Here is a 13814-nt window from a genome sequence, read left to right as displayed (position 1 = left end):
TACTCGGAAAGATGCGCTGCAGGAGTCCAGGATTGCGCGAGTGTGTGAGAGTGTGTGTTTTATGTGAGAGAGTGAAAGAGAGGGAGGTGATGCTCAGGAGGGAAGAAGGTTTTGACTCCGATTATGGGAGGCTCCGGTTGTCCTCACCTCTCTCTCTCTCTTTCTTTCTCTCTTCCTCACACGCGAACGCAACGCGAGATTCCAGATGTCAACCTTCGAAAGACGTTAAAAGTTCCCGGGGGGGTTGAGACGTACTAAAATGATGACTAATAATAATGATTATCTTCATAGTCACTAATAATCATGAATATCAGGGGTGTTGCCAGGGGGGCAGTGCCCACCCACGAACACGCTCTGCCCACCCAAAGAAAACTGGATGTAGTGGTGAGAGTCGTCAGGAAATAATAAAAACAAAAAGAGGTAACAAACAAAATAGGAAGGGAAAGAGAATAAAGAACAAAATAAAAAAGCATGAAAAAAAATAAGTAAAAAGTTTGGGGGAATATAGAAGGAAAAGGAAATAAAGAAGAAGAAAAAGCAAGGGAAAATAAAAGAAAAAGCAAGAAAAAGGGGAAAGTGAGATAAACCAACAAAGTAAAAAAAATAAAAGGATAGAAAAAATAATAAAGCCAGAAAAAGAAGCTTTGGGGAAAAAAACAAAAAAAAGGAGTGAAATAAAGAAAAATGTAAGCAAGCAGGAAAACAGATTTGAAAATATAAGGAAAAAAGAAATAAATAAAAGGAAAAACATCAAAAGAAGAAGAAAAAAGTAGGAAAGAATAAGAAAAAGAGAAAAAAGCAAGAAAAAGGGAAAGTGAGATAAAACAACAACAAAAAAAGATAAAAGGAGAAAAAACTTATAAAGCAAGAAAAAAGAAGCCATTTAAAAAGGGAGCAAGTCAGAAAACTAATAAGATGAAAAATAAGATAAAGCTAGAAAACAGAATTGAAAAGCTAAGAAAAATTAAACAGAAGAAAAAATACATAAAAGGAAAAAATAAATTTAAAAAAAATAGTTCGGGGGGGTCTCTCTCTCTTCAGTATATTACTAATAATAATAATGTTATATTTTGCACAAAATAAATTAATACATTTTCGATAAATATAGGATTCCACTAAAATTATCACAATATTTTTTAACACAATTCACATTTATTTGTATAGCCCTCATCACCAAATGTCACAAAGGACTGCACAGGATTACAATGACACCATCCCCTGATCTGAAACCAACATGCGGGCAAGGGGAAACTCAAAAACCTCAGCATGAGGAAAATAAGAAACCTTGAGGGGCCTCACAAGTGGTAATCCTTCTAGGAGAACTAAGGTGCAATAGATTTAGCATTGGGTTACAGTACAAAATACATAGTGAACATCAAAAAAAGAATATAGGTAATATGAAGAAAACTGGGATCCCTGCATGACTCAACAAAATGTCTATTAAAAACATTCACTTTTCAGTGCAACAACAATTAAACTACAAAATCCAAGAATGAAACTGCACATTTTTTAAAACACCGCCCTCCAAAAAACTGGAACCAGTGCTGTGCTAACAAATTTTGGGGGTAACAAAAGTTGGGCCCCCTACCCCGAGAATTTCATATGAGACTCCTGCCTGGCAACCGCCCTGATAAATCGGAATAATCGTGTCATCGCTGAAAGTCTGTCGCTATATTTTGGAGTATTTTTTTCGAAAGAAACGTTTCAAAACAGAAAAACACTTATTTCCACTGCTGCCACAAATGAAGTGATTAAAAGAAGTACGGGAGCTCTCCTATAGGAATACATTCTCATAATAATCACGGTTTTCACCAAGAACGTAAGGCGCGGGATGATGACATCAGAGGTACAACGAAAAGCATATGGTACGAGAAATTTAGCTCCAAAATAAAAGAACTTTATGCAACCCCAGTTTACTATGTAGATGTTAAAGGGACAGTGTGTAATAATTAGTGGTACCAGAAAACTCATTCAATTAAAAAAGCTAATCATGGATTTGAATACAAGGCAAAAATATATGAAGTATAAAAAACAATAAATCATAGTTCGAGGAATTTGTATTTCTTGGAATCGCTTTGATGCTTCCTGTGACACTGGTTTTTGTTCCCATTACACAACAGTGCCACCTAGTGGTCAAATATTCCATGCTAAGGCTTTAAAGGAAGTATCAGAGCCCTTCGCATACAAAATTAAATACATAAAAATACACTTCCGAATGGTGTATGTTTGAAATAGTCTGCCCTGTTAATTACCACATAAACAATGAGAGTCCAGATTTTTAGAGACCCTGGGTGGGCTTCCTTAAAGGTGGTGTCTGTAATTTCGAGTTATTCTACTCGCTGACACCATCTTCTGGCTGAAATCATCTTGCAGCTTGAAGCTCCCTGTGTCGCACGTGTAAATATGTGAAATTCTTAGACGTGCTCGACTAAACTCTTCATTTTTCATAATTTTCTGGGGTTGAGTTAACATTTGGATTGGATTTCCTACTTTCACCATTTTCATCTTAGAGTAAAAGAAAAGCACCAGCATGCGCGTGAAATAATCCCCACCACCCAATCTTATTTTTTTTGAGCGTAATGCGCTCCCTGGCCGTAACATTGAGAGGAAAAGTAAGAAGCGGAAAAATAGATAAAGGCTCTTTGAACTCAGTCAGGCATTTGTAACTACTACCCAGTTATAAAAATATTTAATTTGAATCTTTTTAAGGTCACCTCACACTACGGACCACATTTTGAAATTACTATTGATAATGATGTTAATCGTTTTAAGTTATTTTTAATAATATGGATGATCATAAACCAAGGAATGATGGCGCGGAGTGATGATGTAAGAATTTTCGAAAAGCGGTAATTTCTCCAAGGAATAATAAACCGCGTTTTTGTGAGGGTCAAGATGTTAAACCTTTTAAAGTCCTCAGGGGAACCTGCTAAAAAATGACTAATAATGATTTTTGTTCTGACCCTGTTGAGATGCCCGACCGAAGGCATTTCAAACCACTGGCTCCTTGTTGGTGGAGAGCTTTAAAGAGTCGTCTCATCAAGCCGTTTCGTTCCCGAACGCCTCGCCACTCGGAGGCGAGGCGTGTGGACTGCGCATGCGCCCAAGCGGCCTCCTATTCCCCAACCATAAACAGGCGCACATGCCAATGGAACTTTTTGATTTCTTTCATATATTAAAAACGGGGGAAAAAACCAAGCGCGGAGTTTTTTTGGGGTGTTAATTGCACGTCGGGGGTGTGTTAAGGCTCCACTTTACAAGGGCTCGCGCTTCCTCAACACTCGCAAGGCCCAATTTTTGATTTTGTTCACAGCATGAGGTCGTGCGATTTATTGTGCGGGCCGAGATGAATGACGTGCTGCGGGAGCCTTTCAATTAGTTTTAAAGCTCAATCGGGACCGGGAAACGCCCGCGCGCGCGGTGCCGGTTGCGCCGGGCGCGCGCGGAAATCAGCCGGCAGGCGTTTGTGAGGGGAGATCGTTCGCGAACCCAACGGCTCTATGAGACGGCTCTTTCGAGTGACCGAACGAGAGCCTGCTACCTTCTCTCTCATCCTCTCTCTTTGTCCCTATTTTTCTCTCCCTCTTACTCTCTCTTTAGCTTTCTCTCTCTTCCTCCTTAATTTTCTCTCTCCCTTTCTCTATCTCTTTTTCTTTTCTCAGTTTGTCTCTATATTCCCTTTTCTTTCTCTTTTGCTCTCTACCTTTCTCTCTTTGTGTTTCCTTTTTCTGCTCTCTCCTCTCTTGCTAATTCTCTCACTGTTCCTTTCTCTGTATTTCCTTTTCTTTCTCCCTCTCATCTATCTTTCTCTCTATTTTCTCTACCTCTGTCTCTCTATTTTCCACGTTTTCCCTGCCTCATTTTGTCCTTCGCATTCTTTCTCTCCCTGACTCTCTCTTTCTCTCCCTCTTTTGCTCTTGCTCACTCTCTTCATCTCTTTTCACTCAGTCTTTTTTGTCTCTCTCTCTCTCTCTTTAACTTTTTCTCTTCCCCCTCTTTCCTTTTCCCTCTCCCTCTCCATTTATTTTTCTCTTGTTCTCTTTATCTCTGTCTCACTGTCTTTATCTATTTCTACGTTTTCCCTCCCCCATTTTGCCTGTTTCATTCTTTCTCTCCCTGACTCTCTTTCTCTCCCTCTTTTGCTCTCGCTCACTCTCTCCTCATCTCTTTATTTTTCACTCAGTCTTTCTTTTTGTCTATCTTTCTCTCTTTTACTTTCTTTCTCCACCCCTTTCATTTTCTCTCTCCCTCTCTATCTTTCCCCCATTCTCTCTACTTCTCTCTCACTGTCTTTCTCTATTTACTACATTTTCCCTGTCATTTTGTCTGTCTCATTCTTTCTCTCCCTTACTCTCTCTTTCCCTCTTTTACTGTTCTTTTTCCTTTTGCTCACTATCTCTTCATCTCTTTCTTTTTCTTTACATAATTCTCTTTTTTTCTCTGTGTCACTTTTTGTCTTTTTTTGTCTCGTTTCTTTCGCCTTCTTCCTCTATTTCTTTCTCTCTCACCCTCTTTCTCTTCACCTCCCCCCCCAGTTCTTTTTTCCCCACCTCTGCCACTCTCTGTGTCTTTCTCTTTCTCCCTCCTTTTTTTCTTTAATAATGTTTTATTGTTATTTGTAAGAAATTAAAAAGCAGGAAACCGGCTCTTTTGAGTGAGCCGAGCCGAAAGGGCCACTTCTCCCAAAAGAGCAGGAAATCCCATCACCGGCTCAAAAGGCATCAAGTGCACCAAATCCCTTCTAATGGCGCGTAATTGGTTCTGTAATATCATTACAGGCGGATAATGGCCAGTTACAAAGCCCCGCGCTATTAAGGCTTTCCCCGGCGTGCGGCGTTTAGGTTATTAAAGGGGGAATATAATGATATTTTAGTTATTAAATGCGCGTAATTAATTTATGCACCGCTGAAAATAAAGTTGTTATTATGACCTGCGTGGCGAGCTGCGTGCAGAAAATTGAAATCAAATAACTTTAGCCCAATATTTGCCGCAGAAGATCTTAACGCTCTCGCGAGACTTGAAAAGAAATGGGGAAAAAATAGTCCCGGTGTTTAAAAGAATCGCAAACGTGGATTTTGACCTGAGGACGACAGGAGAGTTTAACATAAACGATGGGTAATCAAGGTTGGGTAGGGTTACTTTAACTGGATTACTCTCAATTACTTTTGGATTACTCCAATACCAAATATGCTAATAAATGACAAAAGAAACTCAATATGAATAAAATTACTAAATTTTGTGCAGGCTTGGTGAGTAACGGAACACATGGAACGGCAAAAATGATGTTGACAAGCTGTTTGGATTTATTTTCATTTGGTTTCTGTCGCATTTTATGTTAGTTTTGCCTTAGATCAAAGAGATCAAAGCCAGGAGAGAAAGCATACCACGTGTTGTGAGTCATCATTTTATTCATATTTAGTTTCTTTTGTCTTTTATTAGCATATTTGGTATTGGAGTAATCCAAAAGTAATTGAAAGTAATCCAGTTAAAGTAACCCTACCCAACCCGGTTGATCATCGAGCAAAATCATATATTACGTCCCTGCATTAAGCACTTCGTTTGTTATTTAGTTTTGAAGTATTACTGTAATTTTTTTTAATTTTCTGAAGTCTGATTTTTATTGAAGTTCTGTAGTTTTTTGTAGTGTTTTATTTTTGTAGCGTTTCTGAAGTATTTTTATTGAGTATTTCCATAGTATTTTTTAGCATTTTTGTAATACCTTTGTTGTATTTCAAATGTAGATTTTTTTTCGTTGTATATCCGGAGTATTTTTGACGTATTTTTGTATTATTACAGTAGTTTTATGAATATTTTGTGTAGTATTAATGTATTATTTTTTTAGTATTTATGTTGTATTTTGTAGTATTTTCATATAAGTGCGTTGTTGTATATCTGTAGTATTTTTGTAGTACAGTGTTACTGTAGTTTTATTTTTGTAGTATTTCTTGAAGTATTTTTATTGAGTATTTCCATAGTATTTTTTTAGTATTTTTGTTGTATTTTGAAAGTAGAATTTTGTTGTTGTATATCCGTAGCATTTTTGACGTATTTTTGTCTTATTACAGTAGTTTTATGATTACAGTATTTTTGTCGTATTACTGTAGTATTGTTTTTTTTAGTATTTTTGTACTATGTTGTATTCTGTAGTAATTCCATATGAATGTGTTTGTTATATATTTGTAGAACAGTGTTGCTGTAGTTTTATTTTTGTAGTATTTCTGAAGTATTTTATATTGAGTATTTCCATAGTGGTATTTATTTTAGTATTTCTGTAGTACTTTTATTGTATTCAGAAAGTAGATTTTTTTTGTTCTATATCTGTAGTATTTTTGGCGTATTTTCTCTTATAACAGTAGTTTTATGATTACAGTATTTTTGTAGTAGTACTGTAGTATTATTTTTCTAGTACTTTCGTGCTATGTTGTATTTTGTAGTATTTCCATATAAGAGTGTTTGTTGTATATCGGTATTACCGTATTTCTGTAGTACAGTGTTACTGAAGTTTTATTTTTGTGATATTTCCATAGAATTTTTGTTGTATTGCTATATGTGTAATTTTCAGTATTTCTGTTATAACCCTCTTGTAGTAGTATTTTTGTAGTAATACTTCTCTAATAGTTTTTTTATATTATAGTATTCTGTATATATATGATTTTAGCATTTCAGTAGAAGTATAATTGAGGTATTTCCATAGCAGTATTTTAGTAGTATTTTGTAGTACTTTACTATAGTAGTATTTTTGTAATATTACTGTAATTGTCTTTTTGTAGTATTTTTGTTGTAAATAATTCTGCAGTAGTATTTTGTAATATAGTATTACTGTAATAGTATTTTTGTAGTAATTCTATACTTTTTCGTTTTCAGAATGAAAGCAAACTCATATATGGGGTCCCTGTTTTCAAACACTATATTTGATCTTTGGTTTTGTAGTATTTTTGTTGTATTTCCGGAGAAGTATTTCTGAGTGGACACCCAAAGTGACAATGGGGACAATGTTGGCAGCAAAAACGTTAACCACTTTTGGGGGGCCCCTAGTGGTTACGGGGCCCTACACAGCCAAGTAGCTCGCTTATGCCTTGAGCCGGCCGGCTCTGTTTGGTGTATTGTGTATTCCTAAAATATTTGGAGGTCCACGAATAGCTCTTGTGCCGTAGTTAGAACACTTATTAGTTAGACCTGGGGGTAAAAACGTGGAAACAAAAACTGACACTTAAAAACACGCCCAAGTTATTTATTGAACACTAATAAATTGGCACTCAACAAATAGCCACTGCGTTGTAGTTTGGACACTCCTGCCTTGGTCGAATATTGATAAAAATAATAACTTCTGGGGTGAATTGTGTAGACCACCCAAAAAATTGGAAGTTCACAAACAGCCCCTGTGCCATAATCTGGACACCACAGCGTTAATCGAAAAAAAAAAAGAAAGAAAAATAGCTTTTGGGTTTTATTTTGGGGTCAACACCCAAAATAAAAATGGGCCACCAATAGCACCTGTGCCCCAATCTGGACACCACAGCGTTAATCCAAAAAAGAAAAACGACATACAAACGACTTTTGGGTTTTATTGTGTGGTCGACCCCCAAAATAAAGCTGGTCCACAAAAAGCCCCTGCGCCATAGTTTGGACTGTAGGAGGGAGCCGGAGTGCCCATAGGAAACAAACACAAGCACAGGGAGAACATGCAAACTCTGCACAGGTTAATTGGATTTGAACCCATGACCTCAGAATTGTGCTGCAGACATGCCAACCACTCACCTGCCGTCTATTTGGGTCAATTGGAACCATTTGTCTGGGTCGTTTTTCCACAATAATTTGGGTTACTTTGAACAAAAGAACCCAGACTCTTAAGTATAAAATGAACCAATTTTGGTGGCGAGTGTCATCTTAAACCAAACAACACAATTGATTGGTTGGTTGGTCTAAACAAAATCACCCAGACTATTTTATATATTTGTATGGGTGTTTCTGCAAATAACACTAAAATGTTGACGCTCATCTGCCGAAATGTCTGTGTTACATTCATAGACCAGCTCGGTGGCCTTGGGGGTAGGGCGCCCGCCCCGAGACTGGGAGGTCGCTGGTTCAGGCCTCGGCCGGGTCATACCTAAGACTTACAACATTGGTACTAATTGCCTCCCTGCTTGGCGCTCGGTATTAGGGGTTGGAATTGGGGGGTTTGGTCACCTAATGACTCCCAACACATCAGTTGGGTTGAGCGAGGGGGCTGGGAACCCCCTCCTCTGTATCAATCTCCCAGAAAGAGTCAGAAAAGACTCTAGCCACCTCCCACTAGGGGGATATGGCTCCGGTATATATACACATTCATAGGAGTCTGGGTTCAATCCCCAGTCAAGACAGTACACATTTCAGGAGGAGACCTTTTTGGAAGCTAGAATAGTTGTATTGGTTTTAATTAGGGTTATAGTTTTTGGTTTAATTCTGGACTCCATGGGTAACTCAACTGGTAAGCAGCCTAAATTTTTTACTCACAGGGTTATGAGTTCAATCTCCAGTCGAGTCAGTACAAATTCTAAATTTTCTGCGGCTTTTGGTTGGAGCTAGTGTGTTTTGATTGGAGCTTGAGTTAGGGTCTTCGTTGAAATTGGGGTAAGGTTTATGATTGTTCACCAGAACTCAGCTGATAAGCTGCATGATTTCTGTTAACAGTTTTCTGGATTTTATACCCAGTGCAAATCTTTGGGTTAGGGGCCTTGTGGTGAAGCAAATGTTTTGTTTGGAGCCGTGGATAGGGGTTTTGGTCATTATCAGAAGATGTACTATTAGCATTACACTACAGGGTTGTGGAGTCAATCCGCAATCAAGCTAGGACAAAGTTTGGGTTTTGGTTGAAGCTAAGGTTCAGATTTTGCCCCAGTGTAGGAACTGTAGTGGTAAAATTCCTGTACTATACTTGCAGGGTCACGGGTTCAATCCACAGTCTCAATAGTATAAAGTTTGGGTTTTGGTTGGAGGTAGGGTTTTGGTTTTGGTTAAAAGTTGGTCTTCACCAGTAGCTTAACTGGTAAACTGTCTCAGGTTCCACTCGGAGGCTTGAGTTAAATCCCCAGTTAAGTCAGTACAAATTCTAGGTTATCATTGTTGGTGTTGGACCCAGGGTCCGGGTTTTGGCTATAACTAGGCTTTTGGTTTTGGTTGGTGTTAGAGTTCCGTGGCAGAACTGGTAGCTCAAATGGTAAGATCCCTGTATTACGCGTACAAGGGTGTAAGTTCGATTTCTATTCAAGTCAGTGCAAATCTATGGTTACGGTTTTGCTCTGAGCTATGATTAGAGTTCTGGTTGCTCCAACAAAAAAAAAAACAATTTTTCTGCCAAAACTGGGGATTGAACCCATAACCCTGAACGTAATACAGGAATATTAGCAGTCATGCTAACAGTGCTGTTTCTATTTCTAATCAAAACTCCAACCCTTTTCATAGCTCATACCAAAACCATAACTAGGGTTATGGTCTGCAAGTTTGGAATCGAATGTGTAATCGCACTGGTAGCTCAAATGGCAAAATTACTCTAGGACACTCACAAGGATGTGGGATTGATTCTCTGTCAAGGTAGTACACATACTAAAATTGGGATCTTCATTGAAGCTAGAGTTAGGGTTTTGTTGCTCCAACAAAAACTCTAACCCTAGATTTTGTATTGCCTTGATCAGGGATCGAAACCAGAACCTTGAGAATGTAAAGCAGGTATCTTACCATTTTAGCTACCTGTGTTGTAACCAAATCTAACCCAAACCAAAACCCTAGATTTTCTTTTGCCATGACTAGGGATCAAAACCAGAACCATGAGAATGTAAAGCAGGTATCTTACCATTTGAGCTACCAGTGTTGTAACCAAATCCAACCCAAACCAAAACCATTCTGCATGGACCCACAACCCAGTGTGTGGAAGCCAAGCGTCTTGCCAGTTGAGAAACCAGTGATGTCCTTATTACTCAAAACTCTCAGCATAACCCTCAGAATAAAAAGAACTGAGGTATGGACATCAAGCACATGTGAAAATATCCAAGTATATTTAATGAAGACACATATTGCACATTCCTTTTTTGACATAAATGACATGATAAAAGCACCTTTTCGAAAACATTTCAGAAGTTGGAGGTAACCATGGTAGCAGACATGTAAACTATGCACTCTGAAACACTTGGGTCAGAAAATGGGACCAAACCCAATATTTGGGTTAATTTGACCCAATTTTCTGGGTTGTTTCCACAAAACTACCCAGACTGTTTCTTATATAATAAACAAATTTTAAAAGGTGTTACTTCAAACTAAAATATTTTTGGGGCAGAATTTGCCCGCAAAAAAACCCAAAAACATAACATCAGCAAAACAACACAGGACATTGGGTGAAATTGACCCAAGTATTAGGTAGGTCCAATTTGGACCTAGACTTGGGTTGTCTTTGACCTAACTTATTTTACATTCTTAAAATACCTGGGTCAAATGTGGGACATGCCCAATACTTGGCTCAATTTGAATTTGATTTTTGAGGGTTGATTTTACACAAAACAACACAATTCTTTGGGTTATTCTTAACATGATGACTTAGACCTCTAACAGGGATGTGATTTGACCAAAGTGAAATTATCTGAAAATTAGCGGGGGGGGGGGGGGGGGGGTGATTGCTAGCTGGGGGGGGGGGGGGAAACCAGGTAGGACCAGGGCAGTGCCCTGGTGGGGGGAAAAGTGGGGCGAAGCCCCCCCCCGGAGCTCATGGGTTTTTTTAAGTACTTTCAATGCACTCAGATGACAAAGAAATAGACAAGACAACAGCATAAATTTTCAATGTATATTGAACTATCCCATATAAAATTACAGTTTAAGTCAACTCAAAATCAGTCACATTAAAAAACATTTCCCCAACGCCACTATCTTAATTGTAAAGAAGATGGTTCCAGTGGCAAGGGAGACCCTAGACGACCGGCATCTTTCTACAACTGCAGGCGGCTAACGGGATCCAGGTCTGTAGGAAACCGCCTCAAAGCGTGCCGCCACCAGCTTTTGGGATCACTCTTAGTCTGAACTCTACCCTTCGACCTGTTCGGCTTGGGTAACCCTACCAGGAGTACGAGACTCCCGCCGACATAGCTCTGGGGGTCATGGAGACGCGCAAAGTGCCCCACCACGATAAGGTGGTGATCCGTCGGGACACAGCTAAATCCATTCACATGACCCAAACACTACTTCCTCCTAGACTTCATTGCTTTGGAATGGGTCTTTCTAGCCTGCTTCTGTGCAGCTTTGATGGTTCTTCTTGAGGCAGCCTTGCTCATTTGGGTGTCCTGTTTCACAGCAAGTTCTGTTCGTTTTGCAGACAACATAGCTGCTTCTGCATCCTTCTCCTCCCTGTACCTTTTGGAGGATGTCCTCAGATTTAGGCACAGTATGGACTGCACAGGATCCATCAGAATGTCTTTCCTTCCAAAATGGCTGACAGAGGTGGTATTTCTTGCTCTTAGGGCATATTTTACAGTCTGGATAGAACTGTATGTGGCTATGTCCATTCTGCATGCTTTGGGGTTCAGGACATCACCCATGACACTAAAAGCCCCCTCTACTTGCGGCCCATGGAAGCAACTCATGAGAGCCTTCACCATCTTGGCCAGGGTTGGGTATCTTCCAACAGCAAAGACTTGGGCCCACCAACGATCCAGTGCAATTGCCTTCCCCTCTGAGTCCAAAGGTGTTGGCAACTCACTGTCCAACTATGTACCATAATAATATCGTGGCCATTAAGAAAATCAATGGTAGAATATCATACAAGTACTTAATTTAAAAAATATAAATACTGACAATAGTTTTGATTACTATTAGGCTTAATAATATTTTTAAATTTCCTAAATCATATTTTAAATGTAATAATTTATTTCTTTAATAGCAGCGTATCCAAGTATTTGATAAATGAAAGTACAATAAGTATAGGCCCTACAGTAAAGTGTTGGTGTAATGTACACATGAAAATCTATTATTGTAATTGTTAAATATTTATGGCCATTTTTATTACGTTATAATATTTTCGAAAAAAATGGGAAAACTGTCAAATAAATTTGAAAAGTTTACCACCTACCTCAAAATTCACGACTCTATCAGCAACTGGTACAGGTTGTTGGGGTGGATCACGTCTCTTTATTACCGCTTCCGATTGTGATGTCAATAAGGGATGGAGGCCGTAAAGTTTTGGAGTTTTCGTTTGGGCACCGAAACTTCCAGCGATGGAATAATTTGTCGTTCTTGACTGGAGTTCTTTCACGTGTTTTTTGCTCTTTGCGTGACTTTCAAGAGCTTTGAAACCTCTCCCACCATAGTCGATGGTATCATGACACCAAATGCAAAGTGCTTTCCCGGCACGATCGATCTTCCGAATAAAGTCATTGAACAAATTCGTCACAGTCTTCTTTCCAACATTCGTAGATAATTCCTTCTCCAACCAGTCCCATCGAAACTTGTTTTTTACAATCTTATCAATTTCTTTAGCTCGCGGAGCATCTTTGCGTTCGATCACGGACATCTTTCTTTAAACACCCGGCAAAAACGTGTGAGAAATGAACAATGGCACACTCCTATAACAAGCGCGTTTATTGGTCAACACGAGACTTCAACCAATCGCAAGTACGTTTCATTTCAGTTACGGAAACACTCAAATGGCATGCTGTCGAGACGAAATCGTTTTTTTTTACCAATTAAAACACCGGAAATTTTAAAATTTTATTTTTGGAGATAAAAAAAGCGGAATTCCGCGAATTAGCGGAAAAATCACATCCCTGCTCTAAGTATGTAATTACAAATTTTCTAACCATAAAACAACAAAAACTATAAATATTTTTTCTAGGGATGTTACTGCAAAACAACATAGGATATTGGGTAACATGAATTCACGTATTGGGTTGATCCATTTTTGAACCAACTGTTTTTATAAAAAGTGGGATCTGGCCAATTTGAGCCCCTTTTTTCCAGGGTTGTTTTATAAACATCTGCCGATCTAAACAAGATTATCCAGACTTGGGTCATTAGTGGAAATAACTCAATATTTGTTTCAATTTAAAACATTTTCTTGGGTACCTTTCAAACTAATCAGTTTGGGTCATTTTGTTTGGAACAACCCAATTATATTTTCTTTGTTTTGTAAACAAAAATATATTTTTTTGAAGAAATCTTTTGAACAACAAAAAAAAAACTTATTTTGGGCTTTTCCCCCTGCATAACAACAAATGGTGTTGGGTCAAATAAACCCAAGTATTCAGTTAGTCTATTTTCGACCCAATTGTTTTACATTCTAGAACAATTGGGTCAAAAGTAGGACCAACCCAACACTTGGTACTATTCGAAACATATTTCGGGGCTGTTTTAGCAAAAGCAAACCAATCATTTAGATCATTTTGTTTAAAACAGCCCAATAAAGTTTTTTTTATATTTTTATTTCATGATTTTATTTATCAAACAAAATACAATGTACTTCGCAGAATGCTTTCGTACAAAAATCATAACACCATTTTTATATTTTTCCTCCTGCAAAACAACACACTATGTTTGGTCAAATCAACCCAAGTATTGGGCTGGTCCATTTTTGACCTAATTGTTGTTAAAGTGGGTCAAACGTATCAAAACCAGTAGAACCAGATGATAAATAAGAGCTTAGAGAGTGGCTGAAGTGCTAAAACGGATATTTCACTTGTTACAGTTGCCCCCCAAAAAATCTTTGATAAAAAGCTGGAGAATTGAGGTAACAGTTCCTCAAACTTGGAATGTTGCAGAGAATTTGGAGAACTTCAAACATCTCAGAACAAAACGTGTTC

This window comes from Urocampus carinirostris, chromosome 13 (assembly GCF_059441175.1).
Source record: "Urocampus carinirostris isolate Australia breed hairy pipefish chromosome 13, RoL_Ucar_1.0, whole genome shotgun sequence".
NCBI lineage: Eukaryota > Metazoa > Chordata > Actinopteri > Syngnathiformes > Syngnathidae > Urocampus > Urocampus carinirostris.
The sequence above is the reverse complement of the archived record's forward strand: the minus strand, read 5'-3'. Positions refer to the sequence as shown.